Source organism: Suricata suricatta, chromosome 2 (assembly GCF_006229205.1).
Source record: "Suricata suricatta isolate VVHF042 chromosome 2, meerkat_22Aug2017_6uvM2_HiC, whole genome shotgun sequence".
In the NCBI taxonomy this organism is placed as follows: Eukaryota; Metazoa; Chordata; class Mammalia; order Carnivora; family Herpestidae; genus Suricata; species Suricata suricatta.
The window spans coordinates 38008472-38025119 of NC_043701.1; the positions used below are offsets into that span (position 1 = coordinate 38008472).

Sequence of the window (16648 nt, forward strand, 5' to 3'; positions counted from 1 at the left end):
ATTAGGTGATTAACTAGTTGTTACTTAACCTTCTAATTTCTGTATAAGTCTAATTACATGAAACAGAAGTTGGTGTTTTGATTTTTTACTTTGCTTTTCTGTTTGGAGTGTCATTGTAACTACTGTATTGTAAATGATGGAAAATAATTGCATATGTTAAAAAATATGAAACTTTATAAAGTAAAAAAAAATAAAATTTTTAAATAAAAAAAATTAAAACAAAAAAAAAGTAAATCAGCTGTTACAAAGAACCTACAGTGGACTGAAATTTACTGCAGAGTGCAAGAGGGAAATGTTCTACTCTTGATTGTGGTAGTGATTCTATCATATATACATAACTGATCAGACTACACATTTTAAATGGTGCATTTTATTATATATGTAAAACCTACCTCTATAAAGTTTACTGTTTTGAGCCTGTTACTGACCTTAGGGTTGGGAGGATATCAGCCCAACACAGCACTCTCCTCCTAGGAAAGGACTTACTACTCTAATGTATCCCTCCAAAGAACATTTCTTTAGTTTTGTCTTCTGGTTATAGGCTAGATGGTATGGTGAGTGAGGTTTTAAAAAACATTTGACACTCAAATGAATTTGGAAGGAGTCTCTGGCAGTAATTTTGTGCTTTCTATAAAATATGGATAGATGTATCTCTTTGTTATTGGTTTGGGACTTTACCCAAAGTTATAAGAACTATCCCCACCCCCCAAAAAAGGCATATTCAACACCTTCTTATAGGTTTTAAGAAATATGTTTTTAATTTAGTTATGTTTTGTTTGGGAACCTGTTCTAGTGATGATCAAGAAGAGGAGTCTTCATAATTAGGAGGCATATCTGACATCCCTACAATGTTCACTGTTGGTTCAAGAGCTTGTCCAGGTTAGTCAGACAGATCAAGCTGATCCACACAAGTTAAGTAAATCTGGCCAGCTAGAGGAGTTTATGGAATCTGTGAATATTCCATATCAAATCACTTACCTTTGGGCAGCACAGTATTGTGAATCCTCCTAGTAAGGAGGCAAATGAGGGACTATCACTGGTGGATGGAGGCTATCTAGAGAAGGAAAATCTAGACAACTTTAAGGTGAGATAATGCCATAGTCAGCATGGCTGGCTAGAATATAAAGTTAGTACAATGCAGGTCTTCTCAAACATTTTTACAGAAGAATTAAAATGGAGCTCAAAGCAATCCTACATAAGCATAAGAGACTCTTGACTTATTTTAAAAATGACTGTGACTATAAAATTGTTTAGACTACTTTTAGGAATAAAAATGACACTCCAGGAAGATGTGCCATGTCGATAATGTGGTTTTGTATACTTCCCAGTACAGGACCAGGTCTGGCATGAGCACACATACCTGTCTTCAGAGGTTTTCCAAAATTTAGATATAACAAGAGATGAAATAGAAATTACTTAGCCCACAGGCATTGAAAACGAAGAAGGTTTTGATGAAAGTTAAAGAAGTTTTAGAAAGATTTAGCCAGAAGTAAGGTGGATTAGAAGGAAAAAACAAGCATGATCACCTGGAAAAGCTACTGTAATACTTTACACAAAAAAGGAGAGTCCCTCCACTAGTATTACTCTTGAGAATCTGAAAAAGTTTCCCACTGAACTGTTTGGGTACCAAGCAAAGATGCACATATTTTATCGTCAGTTATATGCAAGGGCTGCACCCCAGATGCCCTGAAACTCCGTTTTCGTTTCATCATGAAGAGGAATATTCACAGAAAGTCTTGAGAAGGATAAATGGAGGCACTTAAACTTGAAAAGCTATGAATTTGACTCTCTTTTCACTGGTATATATTCATTTATATATAAATAATATATATTTATTAATAAACATTGTACATCTCTATTTAAATTTGAAATAAGGGATTTAGATAGATAAATATAACATAGAATTTTAAACATGATAACTGTCATCAAACTACAGTGCTCTAAACCAGAAAACTTAAGGGGCATAATAAAAGTATTAAATTCATAAAAATGTACGCATTCCGAAGTAACACCACACATCATGCATTATTCATTTTCAAATTGTTAGCTGCATGCAACCATTAGGTAGCTGGGTTTGGTAGGTTGTGCTCTTTTTGCGTAGTGCAGCCTATGTAGAGAACCATGAAAATCCTCCTTAAAGATAAATCAGCAATAGTAAGGGGGCTGTTCACTCAAAGGTGATAACTTTCTTACGAGTGAGTCATCTGTGGAAACCTGAGTTAACTGACAGCTTTTCTAACTTCTCTGATATTTTAGTACATAGCATAAAACAGCAACTTGATGACGTCATGTGTGCACTGGCCCAGCTCCAAGGACTGCTTGGCTCATTGTTTTGGGGAATAGAGTTCTCAATGTGAAAAAATGTTAAAAGTGCTTCTGCTATGTGGTTTTTCTTATTAATGTCTTTTTTTAAAAAAATAGTTTAAGCTTTTGGTTTTGTTTTGCATGTTCTGTGGCTGCTTCTCTGCCCTGGGAGGTAACTACTTTCTGAAGGATCACAGGTAGCTAGCGGACAGTCTATAGAAAAGAAAGCCTCATAAAAATTGCTTAAACTAGACTCTAATTCTGGCTTTCTCAGGATCTCCTCCACTGGTTCTTAGACATTGGCGTGCAACACTGTCACCCAGAGGGAATGTAAAAAGAGATTTCTGGGCCTCTTCACCAGAGTCTGACTCAGTACATCTCAAGTAGAGCTCTCCAAGTTCCCAGGGGACAGTAATGTGTTACTGGCCGGGAGACCATGCTTTGAGAACCAGTAATTGGCTTAATGTGGCCATAATGTCACAGAGAAACTTGGGTTTAAATCCTGCATTATCTGTAAATGTTTTGTTTTCTTTGGGGTTTTGGTTTTTGGCCAGCCCTTCTCCTTCCTAATTCTTTATCTTACAAACCTGGCTATAGGTTTATAAGAGTGGTTATAGGATGCAGAGGAATTATATAAAAGTTCTAAATAGCTTTCTGTATCTTTGAGCCTTGGAGATGCGACTGATGATAAACTGTGGGTCTTCTGACTCCCTCCATGATAACCATGATTTTTATCATTAGTATTATTCCACACCTTCTAATAACAGCTTTTGCAATTGGTTGCTTTATTGTTTTTTGCCATCAGTGTCAGGAAGTAACCCCCTTAGCTCCATGGATGAAGATTTCAGTCAAGATGGACACGTCTTCATAACCTGCCTTATGCACAGAGACCATCAAAATGGACCCCTTTTACCTTGTATACAATTTCTCCTGCAACAGCCATCATCATCAAATGTCACTTGTTTGGGAAAAAAGGAGTTAAGGAAATTAACATATTGAAAGCTGTCAAGAAAATGAGACATGAGTCTAAGAGAAACAATTTCAGTCCACATTTATACAAAATATAAACAAAGACCTACTTAGGAAAAGCATGTGGATTTGATTCTTCAGATTCAGAGGGCAAATAAGCAGGTAAAAAGAGGAAATGCTGACAGGATTAAAGATGTAAAGATTTTAAGAAAAACATAGGGGGAGTTAAGGAAAAATTCCTGTGCAGACAAGTTTACTTGTCTAAAATATACTCTACCTGGTATATTTTAAACATAATATGGTTTTATTCTCAGATAAATAAAATAGGTTACAGATTATAAATTTTTAAAATTAATAAGAGGATAAAAGCAGGTGGAAAGAGTCAAGTAGGAAGTAAAAGACCTCTTTACCTCAGTCACTGTATCTATAGACTTGGATGATAGGAATCTAAACTACATAAAACCTGATTAAGAGACACATTTTGTTTTATTCAGCTGGGACAAGAAAAGATGATTTGTTGAGGTTTGAGACTCAACATCATCCTAGAATCTGTTTAAAATTGACCCAGGCCTGACATTTGTCCCCCAACATTCCTACTAAGAATTGGTGGTTTGAATTATAATCTTGAGGTACTGTAAGGTACTTTTAAAAATCAATTTATATATTTTACTACGTTTAGATAATTATTAAACTTAGAAACTTATTAGAAAGATTTTCAATAACCAGAATTGAACCAAAAGAAGATTCTGTTTAATCTGCTATTAACCAGAAAGGGAGTGCATAGAAAGTCAACTAGAGATTTGCTAAAGTCAGACTTCTTGGATGCATATGTAGAACCTGCTTACATACATTTTAAATGAAACCTCAATCTCTCAAATGGAGCTAACATATTTGTTGTGAACTTTAACTTAGATAATTTTTTGTAAATATTTTTATGCTGTAGGCACGTGGTAAGAGGTCAGTAACTATTAGATGTTTTATAATTGCTAGTAGTTGTTGTCATAATATTGGAGCTTTAGTTAATGTTAGTTTTCTATTGGTGCTATAAGAAATTACACAAACCTGGTGGCTTGAAATGACACCAACTTACTATCTTATGGTTCTATCTTACCAAGTAGAAAAACATACGTGAGTAGGCTAAAAGCTCAACATAGGTTTTGCAAGGGCTAAAATCAAGGCTGAGCGGCATTCCTCTTTAGAGGTTCTGGGCGAAATCTCTTTTCTTACATTTTCCAGCAGCTAGTAACAACCCACATTCCCTTGCTCCCAGACATCTTCAAAGGCAACCACATGTATCTCTTGACTATTTTTCCTTAGTCACATCTCCCTCTGACCCTTCTGCCTCCTTCCTCCATTTATAAAGATCCTTGCGATTTCATTGGGCCCACCATGAAGATCCAGGATAATCCCTTAACTGAATCACATCTGTGAAGTTCTTTTTGCCTAAAAATGACACATTCACAGGCTCCAGAGATTAGGGTATGGACATCTCTGAGGCCATCATTCTACCCACAATAAGTTACTTAGTACATGCTACTCACCTAGCATTCTTGTTGAGGTGTTTTTTTTTTTTTTTCAAAACAAACAGAGAAACAACACAGTTATCTAGACCACTTATATTTCAAATACAACCACAGTAGATGATTCTCACTTCTCACCCCCACTTTTTAAAAATCTGCTATAGGGCATTAGTTAGAGCAAATATCTACACAGTCCAAACTTATTTATAGTCTCCACTTATATTTTGTAATATGTGGGTTTGTTTTTTAAAGCTATGTATTCTGACAAATATGCAAATTAAACCCTAAATACCAAGATGGATATTACAAGAAATTACTAAATATCTTTCCCTTGCTTATAAACTTCAATAAGGATATTTTGATTTTAGAAATATTAATTAATCCCACTAACTCTAGATTTATAGAAAGTGTAAACAATCAAGAATGTTTCAAAAGACTTGTATTTTGAATGGAGTATTATGGTATCTAAGAGGGAGAAATAGATTCTTATGCTTCATGTTTTTCTTTTTCATACGTTTTCCTAAACATAGAAAGTATCTATCAGGTACAGCAAAACCACCAAGTGAAAAAACTTTATGAGTTCATAGAACATTACATAAAAACAAAAGAACTATTCAAAATGGTCAGGTACTGTTACATTAAAAAGTATAATTTATCTGTAACCTGATTATACAAATACATTCTTCTAATTAGGGTAGATTGATGAAATCCAAGTGTTTAGAACAACTACTCAGGCAAAAAAAATGGTATTCAATTAATGCAAATCACAACCACTTCCATAGTTCTCTGTACTATTGATTCTTCTTTACGTGCAAAGTTACTCATGAATAACTCATAGCAAAGAACAGCAGCATTCATAAATGTGATAGAATATATATCACAAAAATATTCAGCAATTTACTCAGAGGAAAGCTATTTTATTACTACTTATTTCATAATAATTCTTGGTACTGGACAAAAACAAAAAAGAAAAGCACACTTTTCTTGTTCTTGACAAATGCTGATTTTTAATTTCTAAGATTCACAAAAAAATAGATGAGTATTTGAAATTATCCATAATTAAATGATAATCCTTAATCACTCACCATTAAGTAAAACATATGTTAATTAGAGAGTCTAAACTAATTGCAGGCTGTCAAATGCATATGTGTAATAAAAATTTCTTATTTTCATAATAGTCTATAATTACATATTTCACAATAGACTAATGGATTTTTCAGGAGCCATAACATAGTGCAGTGTTCACTCTTATTAAACAACATGAAGAATAATTTAGCAAGAGCTATTTTCTTTTTTTTTATGCTATTAAACATGAATTAAAGTCAAGTAAATTCCAGGTTCAGGAAACTATAAATCAATTTATATTAATAATCTAAAGGAAAAAGAAAGATTGGAGCCATTCTTCTCAGAATAATTTTTCATTTTTTAGTAAGTTAAATCTTTGTACAAGGCACATCTTTAATGAAACCCGTCTAGTGGGGTTTGTTGGTTGAAATAATAAATCACTTTAGTAGTAATTTCCCAAAAGACTATGAAAACCAATTCTTGGCTACTCCGTTATATCATATTTTGCCCCTGATAAAATTAACACAAGTGAAAGCAGAATAATGTAAAAGAACAAAAGTAACTTCAGCACACTTATGTTGTAGATCTTTTTGGGAGAGGTTTCTTTGGGAGAGAATTCTCAAAGACTTTATATTCCAGGGACCATGTCTATACTAACTAAGCCCAGCAGGCTACGGCATTCAAAATTGACTGTGACAAGATCAATCTACGGAATTAGTATTCACAAATGGCATGGATGCCATTAGTTCTATTGATGATACAGCAATCCCTATTACCTCATAAAGCCACAACAGTAATGAAAATAATTTTGGGTGTTCAATATCCTTGTCATTTTTGTCCTATAACACAGTAAGAATAGTGGTAAAAGAAAAATCATACACATAACATATCATAAATTTTTATCTTTAGAAAAATAAAAGTCAGAGACCCCCATTCATGTATCAACATTTATTTGGCACTAAGTTGCAGAACCTGGGCAAGGCACTTTCACTTACTACTTTATTCTATTACACCTTTTTATATAGTCTTAAAAGTGGAAAATCTAGGTTATTTGCAAGTTAAACATACCAATATTTCTGTTTTCCTGGGAAAAGGCTCAAATAGTTATGCTATTTTTTTATTCTTTAGTTATTTTAATTTTCCATCTAACTATTTTGCATAAATAAAAATAGACTGTGATTCACCTAAAATTCTTTTATAACAATGTCTGGGTTAATAATTATACTTCTTCTATGGGTTTTAACTGCTAATTATTAGAATTATCTTTTCTTTATGAGTAAGAGAAATCAGGGGCACCTGGGTAGTTCCGTCAGTTCAGCAGCCAACTTTGGCTCAGGCCATGATCTTGCGGTTCCTGGGTTTGAGCCCGCATGGATCCTACTTGGAGTCCTCTGGTCCCTTCTTTCTCTGCCCCTCCCCACTCATACCCTTTCTCTCAAAACTAAAAATAAACATTTTAGTGGTATTTATTATAAAACTGCTCTCCCCCCCTCCAAGATGTTTTTCCGTATCGATAGTAAAAACTGTCACTTTTTCTCAACTTCTAAGATAATCATTCCTTTCACCATATTGTCTGAGAACAACTGAATTGTCCTTGACGTTCCTACCCCAACAGAACAAAGTGACTTAAAAACAGGAATAACATCCTGAGAACATATATATGAAAATAGTTCACAGTACCTTGCTGGGCTGAGAGAAGCTGTAGGATCCTTATTGATAGGTCTGAAGATTACAGTTAGGTCATTAGCAAGGACTTCAAACTGCAGGGAGGACCAGCTGTCATCATGGCTCCCCCTGTAGGACAATGACAGTCATTAGAACAGAATGACTGTGTTTCCACTCAGCCTTGACAGGCTGTCCTTAGATACCAACCCGATTCCCTCTCTTGTTTATCATTATCAGCAGAAGTATCTGATAGTTTTCTCTCCTTGAGCAGATGTGTAAACTAACAGGAGAGTATGGCCTGTCAAAATGACAATGTACATTGATTCTTCTTATCTTGATGTCTTTGGGAGGACAGCCTATCTCAAATTGACAAAAGAAGGAACTCAGTATCCGTGTTTCTTCATCAATAAATGACAATGACAGGCCTGGTTTATAACTAATTGCCTGTTTCCAGAGCAACATTTAGAATGTGATGCAAAGCATCCACCCACCATAAACTGATGGGAAACTGCTTCTGCTTTTGAATAAATCAGGGCACATTATTTAGAAGGGATAAAAGACAAAATCATTGCTATTACAACAGCATAAAAAATATACATAATTTTAAGTAATGATCATTAAAAGTGACCATAAAACTAAGTACTAAAGTTTAAGTTTGTAATGTGTATATTTACACAAGTAAATGTATAATATGAGAGCTATAAATAAAACAAAGATGTATGTTATACACAAAGGCAAATTTTCACTAAGATATATGGTTGAATTTATGACTGCCAGGAAAATGCGAATTGAAACCACAGTGAGATATCATCTTACACTTGTTAGGATGCTTATTATTGAAAAGACAAGATATAAATGTTGGTGAAGATGTAGAGAAAACATAATTCAGGTACACTGTTGGAGGGAATTTAAATTGGTACAGCCATTATGGAAAACAGTATGGAGATTGCTTAAAAAAATTACTCATAGAACTATCTTATGATCCAGAACTCCTACTTCTAGAGGATTTATCCAAACAATTGAAGTAAAAATGTCTGCATTCCCATGTTCCTTTCAGCATTATTCACAGTAGCCACAACATGAAAATGGACTCTGTGCCACTGATGGATAACTGAATAAAGAAAATATATGCATACAATGGAATGTTATTCATCCCCAAAAAGGAGAAAATTCTATCATTGACAACAATATCGATGGATCTGAAGGATATTGTTTTAAGTGAAATAAGCTAAGACAGAAAGATAAATACTATATAATTTCATTTATATGTGAATCTAAAATAGTCAAATTCATAGAAGCGGAGAGTAGAATAGTGGTTGTTCAGGGGAAGAGGAAATGGGGGTGATGGCCAAAGTATATAAAATTTCAACTATGTAAGATAAATAAGTACTAAAGAGCTACTATATTGCATGGTGCCTATAGTTAACAATTATATACTGTATAGTTACAAGTTACTAAGATAGTAAATCTTATGTTAAATGTCTATGTCACAAAAATAACAACAATAATAATAACAGGGTTTGGAAGAAACCGTGGGAGGTGGGGGATATGTTATGATCTTGATGGTGGTAACAATTCGATGGTGGTGATAATTCCAAACTCTTTGAGATATATACATTAAATAATAATGCACAGCTTTGTACATGTCAATCATATTTTAATAATGTGGTTAATATAATTATAATGAAAGTAATCCATATGCTTTCCTTCTCATGGTTTAAATTTTTTCCCTTTATTTTTAAATGTTTAATGGTTAGGAGAGTATCATATTTTCCATCAAATATCAAAAAATTTCTATATCATATAAGTGTTTGTTAAGAAAGTATGACTGATCAATGAATGAAAGAGGAAGACAAAACTCATCAACTCAATGCAACCACCACCATCCTACCACTCCATCATATCCCCATTTTAAATCATTCTTCAAAATATAGTGTGAATCTGGAAAAATGGTATGTCTGAAAGAAAAAAATATATGTGTATAGGTGTGTGTATAAATTTATAATTTATAATTAGTTCTGATATCCCTAAAATGAACAATGAAGGAGAATGACCTAGTTGCATTCTTTTAGCACTTCTGGGTTTGGGGATCCAGTCTTTCAGTTTAGAACCTTGATATAAATAGCTAGTGAGAAATTATCTATCATCATAGAGCTATTACTTCTGAGGTTTTACATCCACACAGATCTTCAAGTTTGGTTCCAGGTTGAAATCAATCTGAACTATTTGACTCAGAAGAATTACCAATTATTTAACCATGGCTAAGCTATGTATTTTCTTTGTACCTCTATTTTTATCTGTGAAGTGGGGATAATAGTATTTACCCCTCAAGTGTTGTTGGGAATATAAAAGGAGATAGTCAACAGAAATCTCGTGGAACAATGCTTAGCATATAGTAATTTTTCAATAAATTTACAGCAAATAGCATTAAATATAATGGTTAATAAATCTGGTTCAGGCCAGCTCTCCAGAATGGACACTAACACATGAGTTAAGCCTAATTAGTAAGTTATTCTCCAGGATTCAAAAAGATACCTTACCACTTTAAGTTTGTACAAGTGTCCAAAAATGATCACCTTGACTTTCTGAAGTTACTTGAACTCAGAAAAACTCTGAAATTCTGTAATTTATGCATATAAATCAACACTACTGTTTGGATAACTTGTTCTTAAAATGTGGTGTCCAAAAAAATTAGAACATGTGGGGCTTTGTTGTATAAATTCCCTTCTACATAGCAAGGGTTAGGATAGAAAAAACACATAGCTTATTTTGATAGTACGATGCATGCTCTGAATTTCAAATCCTTTTCTCTGTTCTTAACATGGACCATTGATAAGTGTTTCTAAATTTATGTGCCAGCTAGCCATATAAATAGAAATAGCATATATCTCTGAAAATACTGAATTTACAAACTAGACACCTCTTACCTCAAATAGCCAAAGCAATCCTGAGCAAGGACAAAGCTGCAGGCATCACACTCTCTGATTTCAAACTACATTACACTGCTATAGTAATCTAAATAGTATGGTATTGACATAAAACCAAACATATAAATTAATAGAATAAAGAGTTCATAAATAAACTCAGGTATGTATGGGCAATTAATTTATGACAAACACATAAGAATGTGTAATGGGGGAAAGAAACGGTACTGAGAAAATGCAAAAGAATAAAAGTAGACCATGTCTAACACTACACACAAAAATTAATTCAAATGGATTAAAGACTTGACTGTAAGGCTTGAAACCATAAAAGTCCTAGGAAAAAAAACATAGGTGGTAAGCTCCTTGACACTGGTCATGACAGTGATTTCTTGGAAGCAAAGATAACAATAGAAAAAAATAAACAAGAGGGGCTATATCAAACCACAAACTTCTGCATAGCAAAAGAAATCATCAATGAACTAAAAAGAAAACCTACTGAATGAGAGAACAGATTTGTAAATCATGTTATCTGTTAAGGGATTAATATGTGAAATATATTAAAAACTCATACAACTCAATGGTAAAAAAATCTTATTTAAAAATAAGCAGAAAACATGAATAGACATTTTTTCAAAGAATACATACAGATGGCCAATAGGTATATGAAATTATGTTCAATCTCACTAATCATCAGAAACAAACAAACCAAACCACAGTAAGCCATCATCTCACAACCATTAGAATGGCTAGTCTCAAAACAAAAAAAGATCTATGAAGTGTTGGTAAGGATGTGGAGAAAAGGAAGGCCTTGTGCACTATTGGTAGAATATATAATGGTACAACCACTATGGAAAATATGGAGGTTTCTCAAAACATCAAAAACATATCTACTATATGATCCAACAATTTTGCTTTTGTGTATTTATCTGAATAAAATGAAAACACTAACAAAAATATGTATGCACCCCCATGATCACTGCAGAATTATTTGCACTAGCCAAGATAAGGAAACAATCTAAGTGTCTATGCATAGAAGAGTGAATAAAGAAAATGTGGCATGGCTGGAATTCCAGTTCAAGAGAGCAACATTGGAAGACTCTGAACCCACCTCCTCCACAGAACACACCAAATTGTACCTATAAACAGAAAAGTTCTTCCTGAAGATAAACTGATGGTTGACTGAACAGCTACTCAACAACCAAAAATAGATATAATGGCAAGAGAACATCGAGAGTGATGGAGACACATCGCTGTTTAATAAAGTTACTAGCATATACAGCCATAGCTCTATCCAGCCAGCATTCTGTCTGCATATAGGACACCACACACAAAACCACTACTTCAAGTTTAGTAGAAGTAGCCATTTTGCCTATTCCATAGAAACAAAGAAAGTCAAACAAAATGGGGAGACAGGAATATGCTTCAAAAGAACAAGGGGAAAAAACTCAGAAAAAGAACTGAATGAAACAGTTAAGCAATGTATCTGATAAAGAATTTAAAGTAATGCTCGTGAGCCTGGAGAGAAGAATGGAAGAACTCAGTGAGATTTTCAATATCGAGATAGAAAATACTGAAAATAACCAATCCAAGTCGAAGAATACAGTAACTGAAATAAAAAGCACAATAGAGGAAGGCAAGAGTAGATTAGTGGATGAAGAAGAAGGGATCTGTGATCTGGAACACAGGGTAATGGAAAGCACACAATTTGAAGAGCAAAAAGAGAAGAGAATTTTTTTTAATGAGGATAGATTAAGAGATCTCATGAACAACATCAAGCAAACAAACATTTGCATTTAAGGGGTCCCAGAAAAAAAGAGAAAGGTATAGAAGATGTATTTGAAGAAATAACTAAAACGTCCCAAACCTAGGGAAGGAAATAGATATCTAAGCCCAAGAAGCATGGAGTTCCAAACAGGATGACCCAAGAGGTTCACGCCATGGCACATAGTAATTAAAATGTCAAATATTAAAGGTAAAGAATCTTAAAAGCAGTAGAAGAGAAACAGAAAGCTACCTTCAAGGGACAACTTACAAGGCTATCCGCTGATTTTTCAACAGGAACTTTGCAGGCCAGAAACAAGTGATATATTCATCAGAATGCTGAAAGGAAAAAAACAAACAAACCCTAAAGCCAATAATACTCTATCTAGCAAGATTATCATTGTTATTTCAAAGAGAGATAAAGAGTTTCCCAGACAAAAAATAAGAGTGTATTGCTGCTAAGCCAGCCTTACAAGGGATGTTATAAGGACTTTTTCAGGGCTCCTGCATGGCTCAGTCAGTTAAGCATCCAAATCTTGATATTGGCTCTGGTCATGATCTCATGGTTGTGAGACTGAGCCCTGCATTGGACTCATCAAGTAATTTCTCTGATATCAGCCTACCAACATTTTTCTAGACATGTCTTCTAAGGCAAGGGAAAATAAAGCAAAAATAAAGTTTGGAAAAATATCAAAATAAAAAGCTTCTGCAGAGCGAAGGAAACAACAAAACTACAGGACATTGTAAAAGAATGGGAGAAGATATTGGCAAATGATATATCCAATGAGGGGTTAATATTCCACATATAAAGAACTGATGCAACTCAACACTAAAAAGACAATCCGATTAAATAATGGGCAGAGGATCTGAATAGACATTTTCCCAAAGATAATATGCAGTTGGCTAACAGATACGTGAAATGATGCTCAAAATCATTCATCATCAGGGAAATGCAAATCAAAACTACAATAAAATATCACCTCACACTTGTCAGAATGGCTAAACTCAAAAGACAATAAACACCTACTGGCAAGGATTGGGAGAAAAGGAACCATCATGTAATACTGGTGGGAATGTAAATTGGTACATCCACTGGAGAAAAAATCTGGAGTTTCTTCAAAAAATTAAATATAGGAATACCATATGATCCAATAATTCCCACAATTAGCTATTTAGCCAAGCAAAATGAAAACACTGACTCGAAAAGATACATGTACCCCTATGTTTACTGCAGCATTATTTACAATCACCAAGACATGGAAGTAACTTAAGTGTTCATTAGTAGATGAATAAATAAAAAAGATGTGGCATATACATAATGGAATATCACATACTTATAAAAAATGATACTGTGCCATTTGAGATAACATGGACGGACCTAAAGGATATTATGCTAAATTAAATACATCAGACTAAGACATATACCACATGACTCTATTCATAAATGGAATCTTAAAAAACTGTACCAAAATCACAGATGCACAAAAAATACAGAAAACAAACTTATGGTTGTCAGAGGGGAGAGAACTGGACAAAATAGGTGAAGTCTAGAGGGGAATAAAGGACTCCAGTCATAGAATAAGTCAAAGGACTAAAAATGAAAGCATAATGAATTCAGCTAATATTGTAATAGCAATGATATGGGTCAGATGGTAGCTATACTTTTGGTGAATATAGAATAATGTATAAGTTGGTCAAATCACTAAGTTGTAAACCTGAAACTAATGTAACATTGTGTGTGATCTATACTCAATTTTTTTAAAGTGGTATATATATGCTTTCCACCTAGCCATGTATATACATGCACAAAATGGAATAACATTCAGTCACAAGAAAGGAGGAAATCTGGCCATTTGTAATGATATGGACAGACCATGATGGAATTATGCTAAATGACAGCAAAGTCATGATTACACTGGTATGTAGATTACACTATCAGGGAAGTAGAAAAAATTGATGAAACAGGTCAAAAGTTACAAATTTACAGTATAAAATAAATGTTATATAACTGTATATGGTAATGGATGTTAACTAGGTTTATTGTGGTGTTTGTTTTGTGATATATACAAATAAGATCACATAAAATAAATTAAACAAACTAGACTCTTGTTCAATCTTCCTTTCACCTCCCACTGAAAGAAAAGACCAAAAATGCCACCATTTCTGAGTTAAGTATAAAAGTAAGCAACTAATATAACACAAAGTTCATGGTTAAACCCCCAAACATGAACCCCATTCACCATCTGAGCAACATATAAAATCAGACTGGCAAATCAGACTTAAATGAACCAGAGATATTACCAAGTGTCACATTTTACTAACAATTTCAAGGATAGAGACAAGAGATTCAGTCAAAGCAGAAAGATGCCTAGGACATTAAGGATACTTATCCTAGTTCCATCTTTCCATGTGAAACACTGGCACAGAGCAAAAGATGGAATTTCTACAAGTGAAATCCAGAGTTACTTCATATAGCATATATATTCCATACTTACATCATAAAGGATTTAATTGTGAGACATCTCCATTTAATATGCCAGAGTTATAGCATTTAAATGACATTTTCCAGGAAACCCTGCCTCATAAATTTTATTAAATAATTCATTATCAGTAAACTACCACTCTCAGATCTATCAAGCAGAGCCCCTCCCCTAGGACAGTTACTATTTTTTACAAATAATAACTGAAGGTATCAGCTAACCTTAACCTTAATGAGAGCAATGATTAAACCAGCTACTAAAACAATTTTATACTACCTTAAAAGAAATAATGTCCATTCAATTTTAAGAAACTTTTAATTCTTATGTATTCAGCATTATGAGAGAGTAGGTCTGATATATTTTGACTACTTTGGACATCATCTTCTTTCACAGATACTTACAAACATATGTATTATGCATTTGAAAAGTTCTAATAGCATTTATCATTTCTATATCATATACATATACCATATTTGTATGGTATCCTAACAAACATCCTAAGAATTAATCAACAACCCCCCCCCAAAAATGAATAATGCAGTGAAGAAATGGGCAGAAGACATGAATAAACACTTTTCCAAAGAGGACATCCAGATGGCTAACAGGCACATGAAAAGATGCTCAACATCAGTCATCAAATGAGATACCACCTCACACCTGTACAGAATGGCTAAAACGAACAACTCAGAAAACAAACCATCTTGGCAAAGATGTGGAGAAAGTGGGACCCTTTTGCACTGTTGGTGAAAATGCAAACTGGTACAGCCACTCTGGAAAACAATGTAGAGGTTCCTCAAAAATTTAAAAATAAAATTACCTTACAACCCAGAAATTGCACTAAGAATTTATCCAAAGGATACAAAAATGCCGATTCAAAGGTACACATGCACCCCAATATTTGTGCAGCCAAATTATGGAGTCCAAATGTCCATCCATGATGAATAGGTAAGGAAGTGGTGTACACACACAATGGAAAACCACTCATCGATTTAAAAAGAATGAAATCTTGCCATTTTCAACAATGTGGATGGAACTAGAGTGGATTATGCTAGGTGAAATAAGTCAGTGAAAGACAGATATCATAGGATTTCACTCATTTACGGAATTTGAGAATCTCGACAGATGGATATAGGGTAAAGGAAAGAGGAAATAAAATAAAAACAGAGAGAGAAAAACCATAAGAAACTCTTAAATACAGATAACAAACTGAGGGTTGTTGGAGGGGAGGTCGGTGAGGGGATAGATTAAATGGGTGATGGGCATTGAGGAGGGCACTTTTAGAGTTAAGCACTGGGAGTCAAATGTAAGAGATAAATAACTGGGTTCTACTCCTGAAGCCAAATCAACAGGGTACGTTAATTAACGCGAATTTAAAATAAAAGAAAAACCAGAAAAAAGGAAAAGAATGAATGCGATTTCCATAATACCAAAGAACTTTGTATTTGTCCTTGCTCTTTCTCAACCACGTAGAAGATTGTGTGGTACGTGGAAGGTGCTCAATGAACATTTGTGAAGTAATTAATGTTTTACATATAGTAACTAAACTGAGACAAAGAGAGATTAAATAACTGTCCAAGGTCATAGAACTAGTGAAAAGTAGAGCTGGATTTCAAGCACAAGTTTTGTAAGGAGTTTTTTTCAAAACTAAATACTAAAAAGAGGAAGAAAAATAAGGTAACTTTCTAGGAAATTCAGTGGTACGTAAAGTGCTTAGAAAACTTGAAAACTATTCAATCTGGAAAATACAAAACTCAGGTTAGAACTATTTTGATCTAACAAAGGATTAGCTGTTGAGAAAATATTGTCCAGTATCTCAGGGTAGCAGGAGAGAGATAAGAAGAAATTTAATCTTTTTTTTTTTTTTTAACTGTCCTTATTTATTTTAGACAGAGAGAGACAGCATGAGCAGGGGAGGGTCAGAGGGAGAGGGAGACCCAGGATCTGAAGCAGGCTCCAGGCT

The 16648-nt window shown here is 34.0% G+C and overlaps 1 long non-coding RNA gene across 1 annotated transcript in view; it reads right to left on the minus strand.

Moving 5' to 3' along the window:
• LOC115280179 overlaps positions 1-14608 on the minus strand; it is a 191952-nt gene extending 177344 nt beyond the window's left edge. The window contains exons 1-2 of the long non-coding RNA XR_003903702.1: positions 14531-14608; positions 7539-7652 (exon numbers count right to left, since the gene is read on the minus strand). This is a non-coding gene — a long non-coding RNA (uncharacterized LOC115280179). The remainder of the gene's footprint in view (positions 1-7538; positions 7653-14530) is intronic.
• Between the last annotated feature and the right edge of the window lie 2040 nt (positions 14609-16648).